General features: G+C 43.9%; 1 long non-coding RNA gene across 1 annotated transcript in view; it reads right to left on the bottom strand.

Moving 5' to 3' along the window:
- Nucleotides 1-9,209: 9,209 nt before the first annotated feature.
- Nucleotides 9,210-20,073, bottom strand: part of LOC109319901 — an 18,952-nt gene continuing 8,088 nt past the window's right edge. Inside the window, exon 3 of the long non-coding RNA XR_002103662.1 lies at nt 9,210-10,608. This is a non-coding gene — a long non-coding RNA (uncharacterized LOC109319901). The remainder of the gene's footprint in view (nt 10,609-20,073) is intronic.

The following is a 20,073-nucleotide window of genomic DNA, read 5'->3' as shown; positions in this document are numbered from 1 at the left end:
CCCTCACATGCTCAGTGGGACCCAGAAGTGGACTGGAAGTACTTCTGGTCCACTTCTGGGTCCACTGCCAAGGTTGCAGGGAACCCCCCCACCTCCCATCTCAGCGATCAGCCATGGGGAGACCCCAGGGGGACCCCCAGACACAGGAGGCACCAGGTGCTTAGCTGGGGGATGGGGCGGTCTCCCATGTGCTCCATGGTGGACCCATAAGTGGACCAGAAATGCTTCCCCCCATGCTACCATGGGATGCTCGATCTGCCCCACCATCTCAGTGTTCACAAGCTGAGCCTGAGACCTTGAGGTACGTAGAAAAAACATGTAAAGCTGTGTCTACGGCCGAATCATTGAATCTCTCCAAATCTCTCCAAATCAATTTGGAGGGTTCCGATTCGTTTCAAAGATATTAAAGGGTCTCCTGATTCAATTTGGATTCAGAGATTCAGCTGCTGAATTGGGCGAATTTCCTCTGAATCAAATCACCGAAGCTTTTCACACCCCTATTTACTACACCATTGGATATTACCCGTGGGACTAGCCAACAGCATTGTAAATTAGTCTACGCCAACCCAATTGCCATGCCACCTTATGGCAAAGTAAATTACATACTGTGCATTAAAGTGCATGCGTAGATGCACCCACTGATGCACAATTTGATAACCAGAAACAACCCTTCTGTTAGAAGCTAAGTTTTTGGAAATTATTTTCCAGTCTCAGTGAAATTTCACTTGAGGCATGCTAACATCCTTCCCCAAGTATTGTCATTTTGTAGTGCAATAAATGCTGTTATTGTGAACGTAAGAATCTTGAACAAATGAAAACTTTTTCTTTTTTTTTTTCAGTTTTGTAACTTTAAAAAACAAATCATGGTTTTAAAAAACATTTCAAAGATACCTGATAAGAAACAGGTAATTTCATATATGTATATTAAAATGCAGATGTTTACATGCAGCCCTGTTCTACTGGCCTTGTTATGCCATCTGTCTCATTGATCTTACATATATACAGTTACAGTAGCTCCAAAGCAGGATCACCTAATAAGCTGTAAACTCCTTAGTGCAGGGAATCTGGCTTGGTATTAGTTTTACATGACTTGCACAAAGGAACCCTAATTCAGATCATGGCAGTGCAAATTACTTCAGTGTAAATGTTAAGCAGAATAAGATGTATAGTTAAACAAATGCAGTTTAACTGTTTTAAGTAACTGGTCAAACCTCCCTCTCATTCCCTAAACTAAAACATGTTTAGGTTTGCATAAGAATTACTTGTACTCCCATGATCTATTTCTACCTTTCTGTTCTTTGTAGTACTTAGGATCTCTCTGATACAAAGAGCATGACAAAGATTTATGTCATTTATTATCACAGCTCCAGCTGCTCTTTGTCTCATAACACGAGCTTCTGCATTACATAGGACAGTGCTGTTCACCTGCAGAACAGCCAGAGGCCACATGCTGCACCAGTTGTGGGCCCAAGGCCACATGCCAGAGGGCCTACATGCCACACAGGCTCCCTGGGATCCCTACCACACACAGGTCACCTGCTACACCACTGGTATGTACCCCTACCATGTAAGTCCTCCTCCCTCCCCACTATGCAGGCAGTGAGTTCACTGGAGCCCCTCCCACTATGCTGCCCTCTCTCAGAGACCTTGGCTTCCACTGCAGCAGGAGCAATGGCAGGAATGGCAACCAGCTGCTAGCCTGGGGGCTGCATGTTAACCCCTTATGGGCTGGATATGGCCTGCAGGCTGCCAGTTGGACACTTGGACATGGAACAAGCCCATTCAAGGTATAGATCCCCTACTTCTTCCTTCCCCAGAAATACTTAACAGTATGAACAATTAACAATCAGCAATTATAAAACAAAGAATTTCAGATAATTATAACTAACCTATTAACTGAACTCCTTGACAAAGGTCAAATAGTCTCTAAGGTGCCTTCCACTAGTATTTGGACTTTCAGGACCCCCTGGAGATAGCAGTACTACTGTCATCTGTAGACAGTAAATCCATTTGTTCTGACATTGCCATGCCCTGGGGCTCATCTAACTTAGTCTGCTGTGAGTGTTAGCTGTCTGACACCTTCTCAAGCAAAACATCATACTTAGTACTTCTTACATCCCTGTCTTCTGGAAGCAAGAAAAAGTATCACCACCTCTCACTCGGTGCATCTACATGTGGTACTATGTTGCATGGCTGTTACTGTACCATCATTTAGTACATCCAAAAGGAAGTACTAAATGACAGCACAGTAACAATGGCACCATAGGGGCACCATAGGGGCATATGTAACCACCCTTTCTGTGGGCTTGTATGAAATGACAACCTCAGAAGTTCATAGGGCAACCTTTTAGGAAATCTCTGCAGTATGCCACCACTGAATCCCATCATCTGTCAAATGATGACATCCCTCCAGGGTCATGCAGATTGGTTCATCTTTTTCAGTCTCTTTATATTTCTAAAAAACGCAGTTCCTCTGGTATCCATTTTTAGTAGTGCAGGCATGCTTGTTCTCAGTTAAGGAAAATGTCAGCAGGTAACAACTTGTATTTCATCAGTGTTGTCCTGAAATTTAACAGTGCTAAATAAGAAGTAGTAGCTGACTCTGCAGTCTTAGTAGGCACTTCGCTGAAAATAGCTTGAACTTCATTTCTACTAAACTGTAGCCAGGGGTAGGCAACCCCCAGCCCAAGTGCCAGAGTGGGACACATGAAAGCATTTTGCTTGGCACACACGCATCAGGGTGGACAGCAGGGAAGAAGCCAGGGCTGCACTGCCACAACAAACATATGGTCTCTCATGGCTCCCCCACTGTCCACCCCGGCACAACATCGTACAAGTCAAGTTGTGGGTGTTTTTAGTACACAGCCCAAAAATGGTGCTGACCCCTGCTGTAACCCATTGTTGAATGCAGTGTAGTACAGGCAACCCCTGCTTAACTCTATTTTGCTTAGCGCTATTTCACTATAATGCTAATTTTAAATCGATACCTTATTTCATAGTTTCATAGTTTCTAGGGTCAGAAGGGACCTGAGCAGATCATCTAGTCTGAACCCTGCCATGGCAGGAAAGAGTATTGGGGCCAAATGACCCCAGCATGGTGTTCATCTAGGCTCCTTTTAAAGACCCCCAGGGTAGGAGCCAGCACCACTTCTCTTGGCAGTTGGTTCCAGATCCCAGATGCCTTGACTGTGAAGTAGTGCTTCCTGAAGGATGCAGGGCTAGATGCAGGCACCCAAGGGTGCTGAGGGAGTCAGCTAATGTGATTGCAGGGTTGCTGGCCATTGGTAGAGGTCCCAGATAATTGTAAAAGGGCAAATCACTAGATCTTTAAAGAAAGGGAAGAAGGAGCCAGGGAACTACAAACCAGTCAGCCTCACCTCAGTCCCCGGAAAACACATGGAGCAGGTTCTCAAGCAATCCACTTCACTTAGCGCTCAGTGAGTTTCATTATAACACTCATGGTTGCCACCTTGGGTCATTAAAAACAATTGTGATCACCATATTGGGTCATCAAATACTTTTGATTTCGCTTAATATTCATTTTGCTTAATGCTTAATTTTTCAGAAACCAATTAAGACCGCTAAGTGGGGATTGCCTGTAGTTTTCCCTTTCTGACATGTAAAATCACCAATGGTATCTCCTAGTAAAGCTGCTTTAGGAAAGCAAAAATAAAAGTTTAGGGTAAGTACGCAATTCTTCTATTCAGTTTACATAAATCTATACAGTCTTTGCTCCCAGAGGCAAGTTCTTCATTTGCCAAAAATATGGGTTCTTTTTTTTTACTTGGCCTGTATTTGCAATGTACATTTCTGGTCTTGATCACCTCCGCAATATCACTGTTGATTTGAAGCCTACATAAAATGTCTCTAGCTCGTCCCTCAGACTTTTTTAGAATTCTTAAAAAAACAGAACCTTTCAAATGTTTGTCACAACATCTTAGGATTGTGACCTGTGGGACATTTTCTTTTTTAGCTCCATTCTGTATACTCTGTAGAGCTTCCTGGGTCCCTCCAATTCTTTCTCAGTCAATTTGTCCCCTGTCCAAATGATGAGTGCGCTCTCTTGATAATACAAACAGTTTGATACATTTAACTCTGAAGTGAGTACTCTTTTTCCCTGGTATTGCTATGTATTATATCTTTTCCAGTTTGTTATTTGCCTGTCTATCTAGTTTACATGCTCCTTTAAGACTTGAGTTTTACCCATTTGCCTTCTATGACCTGTGCTTTTTCTTTTAGAATTACTCACTGTGTTTTGCTCAGCATATTGGTTTGTGCCTCTGCTTCCAATTTAATATAACTGTCCTATTTGCTTTCAGGTTGAGATACCTTTCATTGTCTGTGGTAGAATTGTACATTGCTTCTCTGAAGAATCAATCTGTGATACTAGTACTGTCCTTATCCTTTTTGCCCATACTAGGTATAATCTATTGGTGCTTGAAATGCAATGGAATCCACTGTATTGCTTGTTTGTTTCCCTGTATGCTGGGCATTGTCCTGGCTTGCACTGCTTATCACAGCATACAGAGCAACTTGTTCTGTCTTCGCTTGATTCTGAATTTGAGTTTTATATACCTTTATGCCTTAAGTTCCTTTTCTTTTAGTATTTTAAAGTCTCAAGGCTGCAAACAGTGCCAAATAACTTCTCATAAACTTCATTCTGAAGTAGGTTAAATCCATTGCTTGGCACATTCTAAATGCTTTGTCAAGGGTTAATTCTGGATCTTCTAGCCATCGCTCTCTGAGATTTTGTTCCAAAGTCTGATGCAGTCTTTTATTCCTTATGAGGGACTCCACCTCCTAAAATACTGCAAGTATTTCTTGTCACTCTCAAATGAATCATAAACCCTTCATAAGTGTCCCCTTATTTTTTGTGCTCTGTGGTTTAAAACCCTCTCTCTCAAATCATATATTAAAGTTTTGTGTGGAAGGCAGCACCTTTCAAATTGCTGTAGCACCGTGTCACCATTAGCTTTATCTAAACCTAGTAATTATGACATATACTTCAGAACCTGTCACTGCCACAGTCAAGGCTTGCTTCTGAATATTTTCCTCTTTTTTCTTGTTTTAGCAACAAGCAAAGATGTTTCTGGTACAGTGGTACCTGGGACTTTATCTATGCCCCTCCCAAATGCATAGCTAGTTACAATAAAAAATATTACCCACAAAAATCCTAGTCTCTCACATTTTTCTTGGACCAATATGGCTACAACACCACCAGACTTCCTTTCTTTTGGCACTCATTTCTTAAAGATACAGAGGAAAGTGCTCTTTGACCTTTTTCCAGTTGTCTTCCATATTTCTAAAGAGTTTAAGCTCAGTTTTAACAGCTGAACTTTTCCAGTTATGGTTTTATTAACTTCTTTCACTCCTGTTACCAGAAGTTGGTCAGTAATCTGAGACAATCTGCTTAAGAGAGACCTGCTTCATTTTGTGCATAGGCAACTGGTAGGGGGAGCATGTGGAGGGGGCACATGCCCCACCTGACAGGGCCTTCCCCGCACCAATGCCTCTGGGGGCTTCTGCAAGTGCTCACCAGCCCTATCCCTGCTACCAGTAGCTTCTGCAGATGTCGCCCCCCCGCACCCGACTTAGGAGGCACCAGTCGCACATGATTTTCTGTTTTTTATTCCAACTGCCTCTGAGTTCAGTGAGCCTCTGCATTACATAGCACAATCTTTTGTAGTTCCCCATACTTTGGAAACAGGCATGAAATGATTAATGCCCCACTTCCTATCCCCCGCCCCCCCCCCTTTACAACAGAATTGTAGAGCCCATCTGTGGTTAGCTCTGGCATCTTCCCATCGAGCTACTAGTCTTGCATATACAAATATTCCCAAATGAAGGAAATAGTCAAATTATCTGGGTTATGTAATTCATTTACATCCAGACTTTTGATATGGATCTCAGTTTCTTTCAAATTTTCTTTCCTTTGCCCTGTTGTGACTTTTTATACAACTCAGATTCTAGAGGGTACCAGACAAGAGGTTGAAAGATGCTGAAGCCTAACCCAGCTGTAGTATAAGGGATCCTGCAATTAGAGAGAAGCTAGAGACATGGGTTCAGACTCCCCATAGAAACTCTTGCCATCAAGAAGGGAATCAAAAGACAACTCAGAGCCTTTTCTACTTAAATCCTCCTGCAAGCAGAGGGCACAACCTACTGAGGTAAGCTTCAAAAGTAGGAAAGAGAGAAAGAATAAACCTTAGAGAGGAGCCTTCAAAGGTTGGACAGTTTAGATAGCATGGGGCATGTCTACACAAGATGCTACAGCACTGTAGTGTCCATTGGCAAAAACCATGATGCCACTGCTAAGTCACTGTAGCAACATGCTCCCTCATTATAACACATTGCTATTCTGACACAGCAGCCAAAAATAATCATGTGTGGCTGACACAGTGCACTATGGCCACATGTAGATATCCCCATGGATATCCAAACATGTCTTCAAAGCTAATTAGCACTTTTTCATCACAGTCTTATTGTTCATTGCATGAACTATGTGTCCCCTAAGATAGCACATTTTTTTAATGCTAGCTATGAACCAGTAAGTTGATTAAGATTGTCTGAGTTATCCTGGAATTTGTTTTACGTCTAGTATGGTACCACATCATTTCTTCACTTGCTGCTAAATTGTGAGTAAAAATCTGGCTTTGTACTTACAGAGCCTCAATGCTACAGGTCAACCCCAATTTCTTTTGGAATTCATTCTTCACTATTCAGATTTGGAGATAGGTTAATAACTGCATCAGACAGGGTGAATCTGACAACTCTGCAGACCAGGGAAGGTCAAGTCCTAATAATGCACTTGACTTGTAACACAAATACCAACCATATTCTACAGTCTATATATCAACTACCCAATGCTCATCCGCTAGCTATTTCTGGAGCATCCACACCAAAACAAATTGGAAAGGTAGAGGTAGGAGGCAGGTCTAACAAATGTGTTACTGCTTGTCTGTGGCTGAAGTTAAATATACAATCTTGAAAACTATGTGACTCAAGCAAGTCAAGAAGCTATGTTAAAAGTATAGGCCATTTTAAGCCTCATTCAACCAGTACTGAAAGGGTCATTTGAGATTTCTATTACAGGCAAGTTTACACCTACTTCTATCATTCTAAACTTTAAATTCAAGCCCAAACTACTTAGCTCTACAATGAGCCAAACCAGAAGGACCAGGTCCAAGTTCCAAGTGTTCCTGGACTTATGAGATGAGAACTGCATCCAAATCCAAACTCACACAATTTGAGTGTTTATTTTGGTTTTTTGGATTCAAACTACTATGGAAATCAATTCAAGGTACAATCTCCATTCTGGAAAGGAAGACAACCTTCTGATTTGAGTCCATCTCCAATTTTATGGTAATGTGAAACTGCCCCAATTTTAAAATCAGCAACACTCACTACAAACCATCATACTAACACTTTATGACAGAAACCTAAAACTACAATGGAATTTAGATATTGCAAGGCAATGTCTTAGGCATCCTGCCATGCAGCAAAAATCACAGCTTCAATTTAGATGCCCAGGCACCCTTGTGTAGTACATAGTTGAGAAATAAGTGTTTCAGAAACTAGCAAGCAGCACATGGAGCTGCCTTAGCTAACCAGCTGGGAATGCTGATGAGGCAGGCAAGATACAAGTTACATCCCTCTGAGGTAGTTAAGCACCTCATTCTAGAAAGGAAGGAGTTCCTGTCTCTTTCCATGATTGCGGAGTTGGGTGACAAGCCAGAACTGCCCTTTCTTACAATGAAACAGAGAGATGCTCTGTCCCCTATTATATTCTATGGCCGAGAGGTTGAGGCATTGACCTGGAAGAGAATTTTCAAACTCTCAGTCTGACTGTTTCAGAGAAAACACATATATCCACTCCCACTTCCCACTATAGGACCCTAAACCACCAATCCATTGGGTATTCAGGATGATCTTTCTTTCACTCTCTCCTGCTGAAGCTGCTGTACTTGGTATAAATAAAGATTTAATTGGGAAGAGATTTAGACACTCTGACATCCTACATAAGTGCTTTAAGTCAATCTCTGACTTTCTCTCTCACTCTGACACAGTGGAAATGTAATTATTTATGCAATAGAGAATAGCTTCAACTGGAAGTCTATCTTCCTAAAATCCCCAATAGCCCTGTGATTACTGTTCTCATGGGATGTGAGATGTGGGTTAAAATCCTTGCTCCAAATTAGGCAGGGTAGAGAGTCAAACCTGGTTCAGTCACACACACACACACACACATTACTTATATTGTGTGCAGGTTAGGCAGCCTCTGAGGATGCCTACCTGATCAGACCTTTCAAGTGAGCTAAGCAGTGGAATACCCCTTTGAAAAATGCCACAGGGCCATGGGTATGAGGCTGAGGCCTGCTGAGGTTTCAAGTAAGTTGACAGTCTTGGGACTTGGGCAATTGTGTGTATAGCCTCTCCTAAAAAATGTGCTTACAGGGTTAGGTGGCACCTGAGTAAAAAGTTGAAGATGCAGTGGTGCCTCTGTGTTGTACTTAGGTAACTAACATGGCAGTAAGGTGTCCCTTTATGGTTGTAGCTCTTTCTTAGGACCCTGACTCAACAAAGCATGCATGTGTATGTTTAAGTCTATACCTCGTTAGCAAAACACACATGAATGACATTGGGAGATATTTTATATAGAAAGACGTAGATGTAGCTGCAGATGCAGAGGCAGATGTATACTTTGGTTACAAAGTTATATGGTGCAAATCTACTTCTAGGAGCACTAAGGGCCTTGTTAAACCTTATGCTATAAACCACACAAATGTTGATTGGCTTAGTGCTTTGAAGCAGTCATGCCTTCAACTTGGGTAGCACATCTGTGGGTAGTGGCCACACCTTAATGAAACAGGAGTTGGGTAACATTAAGAGATAATTCTGCCCTGAAGTTGTGTAACTTTGAGCCACATAATGAGTGCTTTAAGCAACTTTAAGATGTTTACTGTGGACAATTCAGAGGTTACGAGCTCCAGGAGCCACCAAAAATTACCATGTAACAAGGCCCTAACATGACTAACTACATCTTTCTCCCAAATGGAATTCAATCACAAGCTTAATATTAGGCTGTTTAGTCAGATTCACACTCTGTTATCCCGATATCATTGTTTTAAGTTTGCAGTTGCAGCAGATTCTGTATGTAGGATGCTTGATTGTTGCTTGTGAATAAATTCTCCTACTGCCAGATTTACTGTAAGAAAGTTTTAATTCTTTCCCTATGTCTGTTCATACAGCCAGTTTTCATTATTACCACTATAATAGGAAGTCAGTTTGTCCCAGGTGGTCTTGTGGGTATCTATTTAGTCATTTGTATAATGACTGCAAGCTGGAAAATAGTTGCTAACCACCGTGCCCTCTTTTGTTTATGTTCTTGCAGATCCATTCCTTCTAGGTGCACAGTAGTGATAATAAGTTAGTGCTAGGATTTCATTAGAGAAGTATAGCATCACATTTCCTACATAATAATGTTCTCTGCACACTGTTCTACAGATAATTTGGGGATTTGTTTTCGAAGAGCCGAACTGTTCTGAGTATACATTGCGCTTACACTGACCTTCACACTGTAGCAGATAACCTACTGATGTATGCCAACATTCAAAATGTACATCTTATCTTACCTTATCTGTTTTGCAGCTTTTCTTTCCATTACCTTTTACAATGAAGACGACCACTGAAATACAATTGCAGCTCTTCCTAATCAGTTTGCTCATCCAAACTATCTGCTAACATCATATGCAGACAAGATAAACAGGCAATTAACATAGAGAACATTTGCTAAACAACGCTATAATTAATAATAAATGAAACTGAGTTCCCAAATACCTAAATACAGTAGTTATTAATTATCATGTGCCCCCCAAGCTATTTGTGTATAGCGTATCATTTACAATTCAGCATGATTTCAGCTGTATTGCCATAAGCCTCTAGAGCTAGCTTTTGCATAACTTTAAACTTCAGTATGTCAGCTGTGAGAGTTTCATCTGGCACCAGCCCTGACTCTCTCCAGCGTAATGCCAAGAAACGCAATCTTGTATTTATGTGCAAGAAATTACAACGTTTAAACACCAGTACATAGTAAATGGCAGAATTACAGCACACAACAGACTTAGATCTGGTTGGCAGACCTATTTTTGTCACCTGTCATATATAATCAGCATCCAGCTGCACAATAAGCAATCTGGAGGAAGTCAGCAGTAACCTATATACCATGCACTTTTAACATTATTCAGAGGTCTGTTTCCATCACCAGGTGGCTTTACCAGTCAGTCTCCAAAGCACTGAGTAATTTAAACTCTTATTAACCTCACCATCACCCCATGGGAAAATTAGATACGTTTTATAATAGAAAAGAAAATACCTTTCCTATTAAAGGTCACAAATGCTGTTATGGATCCACAGAGATTACTGCACTTCCACTGTTTACACAGCCCCTCTGGGAATGTGCCTCCGTAGTACTAGGCCTCCACGTTTACAAGGGTGTGACCCACAATCCATTTCCCCAAGACTGCGTCACTGGTTGTTTCTCAGCATGGTTCTTTCTGTTGGGTCCAAAAAAGCAGGAACGTCCTACTAGAGGCTGGCTCCCTTTGGGACCTGTGGAAAACAGCATAGTTTTCAGTGACACAGGACAGTCTTTTTAGAATGAGTCAGCATTTAGTGATATACCAGAATACATTACCATAGGGCCCTGAACTTAGAATGGAAAAGCACATCTTGAATGCACTTTCATGCTGCCAACATGACCTGCTTGTCAGGCCTGACATCAACAAGGATCAAGCACAGGATTTCATCTCCCCCATAGCACTCAGTTCTTCATTCAAGCTCTAGTCATGCCATTTTCATATGTCCTGCCTATCTTGGCTAGCAGCCACTCAACATTAATATCCAAGTGTTGGTCTTCCATTGTATCTCTATAGTAACTCCATTCATATATCCTTGACAGTTCATTCATTTTGGGCCAGACTTAAGTATCTGACCAGTTCTTATTTTTCAGTTCCAGACAAGAAATTAAATCTTCAATTTTAGTAGGTCCCTGTGTATGAGTGAGTGGATAATTGTGTATTTAATCAAAATAATATAGGCATTCCCCTCATTCTCCATGGTATACCACAATAGGCCTCTATGGCATACAACAAATAGCAGTTTAGGTTACTTGGATGCCACCTTGATGACAATGATTAACAAGCAAGGCTGTTTTGTATGTTTGAATTTCCTTAGCTTTTTACAAAAATTAAAACAGAAGAAGTAATAAATGGATATAGAATACAGTTGCTCAAAATTGCTTCTAAATGGGCGCATCTACATGTGCATATTACTGTAATGTGATAAATCTCAGAGTATGTTGCTCCCGGGCACATCATTTACACTTGAGCCAGGGACCACAGCACACTGAGCTGGGTTGGAGCAGCCCCAGCTGGCAGGAGTCCTGGTGTTATACAAATAGACTTTTTGCCTATCTGTTTTAATCTTATATATTTTCTTGAGTTTTGCATTGCCAAAAGAAACTCCATTTTGTATTGCTCTGTAGCTTGACATAAGTGCTCGACCTTTGTATGCTTTGTGTGTGAGAGAATGGGTGAGAGAATGTCTATGGAAAAGGAAAACATCATCTGACAACCGTCTGAAGAATACAGACCAATAAAAGACCAAAATAAGAAGAATCCACCCCAGAACAGTAAGAGAATAACGGCAATCGACCTTTAAGGAAGAACACAGTGATAACACAGTAAAAGCCCAGAAGACTTAGTGAACTGACGAGGCTATAAAAGATGAGGGAAGACATATCGATTTTGGCTCTCATTCTTCACGTCATCTTGAAGCATCGGTGCACCTGATGAGATGGACCGGCAGGAGCCTGACTCCTATTCATGATCAACTTGACTGGTCACTAAGATGATCCAAACACTGATAAGACTGGTAACATATACCAGTGCAGAACAAAAACTGGGGTATAAATGTGGTGTGTGGGTGTGTGTGGTTGTGTGTGTGTGTGTTAAGTGCTTAATCAATAAACACGGCATCTTGCCTTATCCTCCCTCATAAGGTCTCACTCGTGATTTGAGCAATTGGCAATATGTGTAACATTTAAGTGGTGGAGAATTGTGAAAGGGGGAATACAGAGGAAGCTCTGTGTTTATTTATTTATTTATGTTTTGGGTGTCTACAACTCAGGCTGTAGAATTCCCTGAGCTTACGGGAGAAGTTGGATTCTCACTGGTTCAGACATCCAGAGATCTTTTTGTTTAGGAGAAAGAAGGAATGAGTTATAAACAAGCTTATGGAAATAACTTTTTGGATTTCTCTCTGCTTTAGATTACCCAAGAAACTAGGGAGGGAGTTTAGGATCTCTGCTCCTACCACTAATCCTTGGCTGTAGCAGTCCCTGAGGGTTAGAAGGGGAAATCTAGGTGTTGTGCAGTTGGTGACTGCAGATTTTAAGGTATACTGTGTAACTTAAGGCAAGTGGACTCTAAAGTGTGGAAACAGAGGTGGCATCTGAATAGAACATTGTAAGAAGTATAGGAATTTATTAATTAATATCTAGAGAAACAGGTTAAGCAGTTGAAAAATCCTTAGTGTCAGCTGTCTGTTGAAGCTTTGCGGATGGCTGTTATGCAAAAGACAAAAGCAAAGATTTGAGGGTCCCTGTTCCTGTTCCCTGGGAAGGGTCTCCAAAGGCTACCATGGACAGAGGGCATACCAGCAGCCCGTTTCATGTGCCCCACTGGAGGGGGACTGTGACCCTCAGAATCCCACCTCCAGACTGAAACCTAAGAGAGAGCCTCAAAAGTGAAGATTGCATCCTGGCCAGATGTACTTTGACTCTGATGACAGCCTTAGGATTGGTAGATATGGAATTGTTTGCTGCAGCCTAATAGACTGCATGTATAGATACCAAGACATTAACTGAGGAGCTAATTAGGCAATTCCTCAGTAAACATCTTGTGTAGATGTGCCCAGTTGGTGCATCAATACGATATGCTTACTGCGTATTAACCTAATAAGCCTAATAACACTGGAGTAGCACAGCGGTTAAAAACTGTGCTAACAGCCTACTACACAGTGTTATTAGGCTAATAGTACATCACCAAATAACCATTCTACTGCACAGTAATTCTAGTTTCTGTACATATAGTTAGTACTTTGTTAAGCAAGTACTAAACTAATGCACAGTATCAAATTCATCCTCATGTCTTCCCTGTGCCTGCAACAAATCTGATTTGGTCAGACAACTCTCAAGTCTGCAAACCACATGTTATTCATAGGTTATAGTTGGGAGCTACACTCAGGTACCATACAATGGCCTTCTTGTATGGCATGCAGTAAGTACAAGGATGGCTTTGGGTCCTGTCACAAGTGTCTTAGTCGACATAGGCTTACCTCTTAAGAATCCTCTGAAGTTGTCAGTTTTATCCAAGTACCAAAGGAGAAGCTAGGAGCTGGAAGAGATCTCAAAGATCAACTAATACAACTCCCTTAACCAATGCAGGATGCAATGTTTCAAAAACCATTCCAGATGGATGCCTATCCAGCCTCATTTTGAAGACCTCCAGTGAAAAAGATTCTACTACTCCCCCAGACAGCAAGTTTCATTGTCCTACTGTTTTCACACTTAGTGGCCATGACTACACATTCAGGCACATGTGGTTTTTGGTGCCACAAACCCCTCTGTAGTGCCACAAACCACACACATTGAACATTAAAACATTCAGTGCACTGCTAATTTGAAGTTCAAGGCCAAAATTTGTTACCAGGATTTCCTGGAAATACTGCCAGCAGGTCCTGACCAAGTTCTGCTGCTCCCACTGTGACCAGGCCCTTGTCCTGTAGGAAATGTGGGCTGGGAGAGTGGCACTGCAGCAGTTGGTGACAGAGAAAAGGGAGGAGTGGCAGCTTGCCTGGCATAGCTATGAGGAGCTGAGGCAACTTCGGGATTCCGTCGACACTGCCATCCAGGAGGATCACAGTGTGTTGCAGCGGCTCCTGGTCAACCTCCCCACCCCAGCCACTCCTGCCACTGTGCCCCAGCCTGCACCAGACCCAGTATAGACACCTAGCCCCATGGCCAGCCTGCACCACCACCACCTGGGCAGAGCCTGGCCGGGAGCATTTTGCCTGGCTAGTGGCTCAGCTGGCACCCCAGCAGACCCCATGGGCCCGCCACAGCCATTGAGGAGTGCCTCTTCTGCCTCTTCCCTTCCTGGTCATGAGCCTACCTGCAGCATCTGCCTCTGAGGAGGAATGCTTGTCCTCCTCCCCAGAGTAGTCAGTGCCCCAGCCATGTCAGCATGGGGTGGTGGCAGACAGGCCTGAGGCCAGGCTCAGGGCTGAGAGACCACCAACCCTGGATTCCCTCCTCCTTCCCTGGTGTTTCTCCCACCCCTAAGGGCCTTCTCTCTACCCCCTGGTTCTTACATAAATAGTTGCAATATATTTCTGACTTTGAATGGGTTTGGGTATTGCTCTATCCTTCCTGGCAGAGGCAGCTTGTACCTGGAGGCCTGAGCCAGGCTTCTCACTCTGACCCTGGACCAGGCTTCCTAGATCCAGTGCTGCTGCTGTACAGCCACAGCCCACTAACAACTGGCCCAAATGTCCAGGTGGGTCTTCTGGAGTGTCCAGAGCCCAAGCAGACATATAATCTACATCTGGGTTCATTAGGTACACAACCATGGGGCTACAGGTCTGACGGGTTTGATGCTGTAGCAGGTGGAAGCAGGTCTCAAAAAGGATGGGATGGGCAGACCCCAGGATGGCCACGGTCCTTGTCAGGGTGCCAGCCCCATATTGCTATGGCTTGTGGAACACCCACCTGACCGCACAGGCCCCACGCCTAAGAGTGAGGCTATTCCCTGGGGACCTTTGCTGCCAGACTTCTGCAGTGTGTACAGGATGCAAGGGCCATTCTCAGTCAGGACTGCTGCAGCAGTCTAACTAGCACAGGGGGCTAGTGTTCCCAGACACCAACTAGCCAGGCTGAGAAGCTCCTGAGGGCAAGTAGTCCTGAGCTGCACACCAGGTCACCAGTTTATATTGCTGGGGCTAGCACAGGTGCTGGCATCAGCCTCCAGCTTTCCCTGGCTGAAGAGCCAGAGGATCTGGGCAAGGGCAGTTTGCCAAAAGTTCACAATTTGTCACATGACAAAGCACATGTTCAGACATGTGCACTGAGGCACAAATTACCAGCACAAATTTGTACTAATTTGTACTGAAATTATTTGTGGTGCTAAAAGTACATGGCCCTGAGTGTGAGGATGTGGCCAGGAAGTTTTTCCTGTGATTTAAACTATATCTGCTTTGCTTCGGTTCTAACCTTATACATCATATCATGCCTTATGTGGCAAGGAAGACCAGCCTTTTAAATAGCTGAAAACTGCTATCACATCTTTCCTTAATCCTATTTTTTTCCAAATTAAATTTATTTAGTTGTTCCAGCCTCTGCTTCTACAGCCATATTTCTAACCCATTCACTGTCTTTGTCACCTGCCTCTGGATCTTCTCCAGTTTCTCAACATTCTGCTTAAATTGCATTGCCCCAAACTGGATGCAGTCCTCTACCTGAGGCTTTACCAATGTCAACTATAACAGTACTATCTATCACCTTCTGTCTTACATACAACGCTGTTGTGTTTCCAACATACCACCCATCTTCAAAAAGGGTGGTCCTTGGAACTACACACCAATTAGTCTCACTTTCATCCCTGGCAACTTCATAGAAAGTATAATAGATAATAAAATCAGCATTCATATGAATAAATATCATCTGCTAGGGAAGAGTCAGCACGGTTTTTGGAAAAAGAAATCCTGCCTCACCAATATGCTGCATTTCTTTGAGGGTGCCAAAAAGTATGTGAATGAGGGGGATCCAATTGGCATAATACGTTTGGATTTTCAAAAAGTTTTCAACAAGATGACTTACCAAAGGCTTTTTTTTTAAAAAAAAAAAAAGGGTTACCAAGGGATTAAAGGAAAACTTCTTTCATGGACTGAGATCTGGTTAAAAAGGCAGAGCTAAATGGTCACTTTCAGGCTGGAGGGAGGTCAAAACAGCTCCACAGGGATCTGTGTTGGGTTCAGTTTTGTTCAACATTTTTAACAGTGACGTGGAAATAGGGGAGCACAGTGAAATCTCCAAGTTTGCAGCTGATACCAAATTATTCCTGGTAGTCAAAGCCCGCGTAGATGGAGAAGAGCTGCAGAAGATCTCACTAAGCTAAGTGAATGGGCAAAAAATGTTGACAAGTGCAAGGTAATTCACACTGGAAAAAATAACCTCAATCATACATACACAAGGCTGGATTTTGAATCAGTTGTTATGACAAAGAGAAGAGATTTCATAAATTTCATAGACATTAGGGCTGAAAGGGACCTTGGAAGATTATCTAGTCTAGCCCCCTGCCCCAGGGGCAGGAAGTCAGCTGGAGTCATTGGATCCCAGCAAGATAAGCATCCAAATTTCTCTTGAAGGTGTTCAATGTAGGTGCTTGAACCACCTCTGGTGGCAAGCTATTCCAGACTTTGGGGGCTCAGACAGTGAAGAAATTCTTCCTTACGGTCATCCTGAAACAGTCACAGTTAGTGACAGGCAGCCCACACAGCCAAGAGCCATCTGCATGGAGCCCAGAACCATGGAATCTGTCTGGGTGGGGGCCTCTGAGGGGATCCTCGGGGTGCAGCACATGCCCATCCGTGTCATGCTGCTGGTGTGCTGGCTATGGCTGGGACTGGCTTCCCTGGGGTGGGGGTGCACAGGCAGGGCCCCAGGCCCTCCTGCTCACCCTCCTACATGATCTCTACACTAACTCACACACCACACAGACAAGCATGCCTGTTTGCACAGCCTGTTTGTGTGGCTCCAGTCTTGTGGCTTCCTGGGGGGCTGGGCAAAGTAGGGCCAGGGGGTCCAGACCCTCCCTGGTCCACTCAGCTGCCTCCTCCCACTCTCTGGGGTTAACCCCCTCCCACCACAGGCCCCACTTACCTCTGGCTGTGCTGGGGGTCAGTGGGGTGCTCTGCAGCTGCTAGAGGTTGGTGGGGGGCTTCAGGGGAGCAGGGGTGCAGTGGGCTTTCAGCCATATGTCTCTCGCCCCTCCCGGAGCCTTTCTGATCTGAGAGAGAACTTGGAGTCATTGTAGATTGTTCTCTAAAAACCTCATTTCAATGTGCAGCTGTGACCAAAATAGCCAATTAAGAAGGCCTCATTAAGGGAACTGAAAACATCATCATGCCATTATATAAATCCATGGTTCTCCCATGCCTTAAATACTATGTACATTTCTGGTCTCTGCACCTCAAAAAAGATGTAGTAGAACTAGAAACATACAAAGAAGGACAACCAAATTAATCAGAGGTATGGAGCAATTGCCACACTAGGACAGACTGAACTAGAACTCTTCATTTTGGAAAGGAGAAGGCTGAGGAGGGATATGATAGAGGTCTGAAAAATCATGAAGGAAGTTAATAGGGAAGTGTTCTTAACCAAGTCCCAGAATACTAGAGCTAGGAAGGAGGCAGCTACAGAAATTAGCAGGAGCCAGGTTTATAACTAACAGGAGTCTAGAATTCATTACCACAGGAGGTAGTAGAGGCAGGTAGCATAGCTAGGTTCAAAAGGGAACTAGACTAATTTATAGATGATAATTTTATTAATGGTGGTTGAACAGAATGATTGGAGATGTTTCATTTGGTATCTTTAAACCAACAACGTTGGATGCCAGGGAGGGAAATGAATAAGGGTTAGATCATTCTAGCTATATCCAATTCAATGCTCTAAAGCAAGGGTGCTCAACTCATGGCCTATGGGCCAGATCTGGTCTTTGGGGCTGTAACCTCTGGCCCACAAAGATACATGAGGAACCCCACAGGCCTGCATGCAAGATTGGGTGTGGAGGCCATTTCCTCGCAGAACTGGGCAGAGGCAGTGGGGGCCCCTGGAGCCCAATCCCAGCATGCAGAATCAGGCCAAGGCACCATGGAACCCCTAGAGCCCAATCCTGGCATGCAGGACTAGGTAGAGTTGGTGTGGGAGCCTGGAACCTGAGCCCAGAAGGCAGAGGTGGTATGAGCCTTCTTGCCACCACTACCCAGCAACTTACAGCTGTTTACTGTTACAGGCACAACCACCCACCCACCACAAGTAGGGAAAAAAAGCCCCTCCTCGCAACATGGATACTTCCCCCTATACCAAATAAGCCTGGGATTCCCATCCAGGGTCATATAGAATCACAGAATCATAGGGGTGGAAGGGACCCCTAAGTATCAGTGAGTCCAGCCCCCTGAATGGGCAGGAAAGACATCTGGGGTCAGGTGACACCAACCAGGTGACCATCCAGTCTTCTTTTGAAGACCTCAAGGGTGGGATTGCACCACCTCTGGGGGGGGAGCTTGTTCCATAGTCCGGACACCCTAGTTGTGAAGAAGTTTTTCCTAATGTTCAGCCTGAAACTATCTTTGAGGAGTTTGTGGCCATTGTTTGTAGTTTTCCCCAAGGGTGCCCTGGTGAACAGTTGTTCACCGAGCCCCTGATGTACACCTCTGATATAGCGGTAAGCCACAATCAGGTCCCCTCTCAGCCTTTTTTCTAGGCTGAAGAGGCCATTCTCTGGACCCTCTTGAGCTTTAGCGTGTCCTTCTTGAAGTGGGGTGCCCAAAACTGGACACAGTACTCCAGCTGCGCCCGCACCAATGTTGAGTAAAGTGGGAGAATCACTTCTTTGGATTTACTGGAGATGCATTGATTGATGCATGCCAGAGTTTTATTGGCCATAGCGGCTACTGCTTTCCATTGCTAGCTTATTTTCATGCTGCGGTCTATTGTTACAGCCAGATCCCTTTCATTTGTAGTGTTGGTCAGGTTGGCAATGCCCAGCCTGTAGGTGTGCTGGGGGTTCTTCCTTCCCAGATGCAGCACTTTGCATTTCCCTACATTGAACCTAATCTGGTTCCATTCTGCCCAACATGCCAGCCTGTCTAGGTCTGCTTGAATCTGCAGCCTACCTGCAGGTGTGTCTGCAAAACCCCATATCTTGGTGTCGGATGGGAACTTAGCCAATGGTCTTTTCACCCCATCATTGATGAAGATATTGAACAGCACTGGGGTATGCCGTTGCCCACATCTTGTCAAGACAACGTCAATCCATTCATTTGGACTCTCTGCATCCTACCCTGCAACCATTTTTGCACCCACTTGATGGTCCTGCAGTTCAGCCAGATATCTTCCAGTACTTCATGGGATATCAGGTCAAAGGCTTTGTGGAAGTCGAGGTATATGATGTCAACCACTTTTCTCTCATCCAGGTGACAAGTCACCTGATCATAGAAAGAAATGAGGCTGGTCAGACGAGACCTGCCCATGATGAAGCCATGCTGGCTGTCATTCAATATCATGCCTTCTGTAAGTTTGTCACATATAACCTCTACGATGAATGTTTCTAGGATTTTCCTTGGAATAGAAATTAAGTTAATTGGCCTGCAGTCTCCTTGTTCTTCATGCTTCCCCTTCTTGAAGATGGGCACAACATTGGCCCTCTTCCAGTCCTCCAGTTCTCCAGAGGCCCATGATTTTTTAAAGACCTTTGCCAGGAGCTCTGTGATTACTTCAGCCAACTCTTACAGCACTCGTGGATGGAGTTCATCTGGTCCTGCTGATTTATAAAAGTCTAATTCCTTTAACTGATTGTACACCAGTTCTATGGCAATGGTGGGAACAGTGTCAATCCCGCTCTGCTCGTTCTGTGCCCTACCTGACATGTTGTTCATAGAATCATAGAATCAATGAGTCAGAAGGGACCTAGATAGATCATCTAGTCTGACCGCCTGCCATGGAGAGGAAGGAGTACTGCAGATGGAAGGGGTCATAAGACCCCAGCCAGGTGCCTGTCCAGTCTCCTCTTGAAGATCTCCAGGGAAGGTGAGAGCACCACCTCTCTGGGAAGCCTACTCCAGGCTCTGGCCACCCTTACCGTGAAGTAGTTCTTCGTAATATCTAACCTAAACCTATCCTCCCTCAGCTTGTGGCCATTGTTCCTGGTGACTCCAAGGGGGGCCTTGGTGAACAGA

The sequence above is a fragment of the Crocodylus porosus genome, unplaced genomic scaffold, assembly GCF_001723895.1.
Source record: "Crocodylus porosus isolate Cpor-Errol unplaced genomic scaffold, CroPor_comp1, whole genome shotgun sequence".
In the NCBI taxonomy this organism is placed as follows: domain Eukaryota; kingdom Metazoa; phylum Chordata; order Crocodylia; family Crocodylidae; genus Crocodylus; species Crocodylus porosus.
The sequence above is the reverse complement of the archived record's forward strand: the minus strand, read 5'-3'. Positions and strand labels throughout refer to the sequence as shown.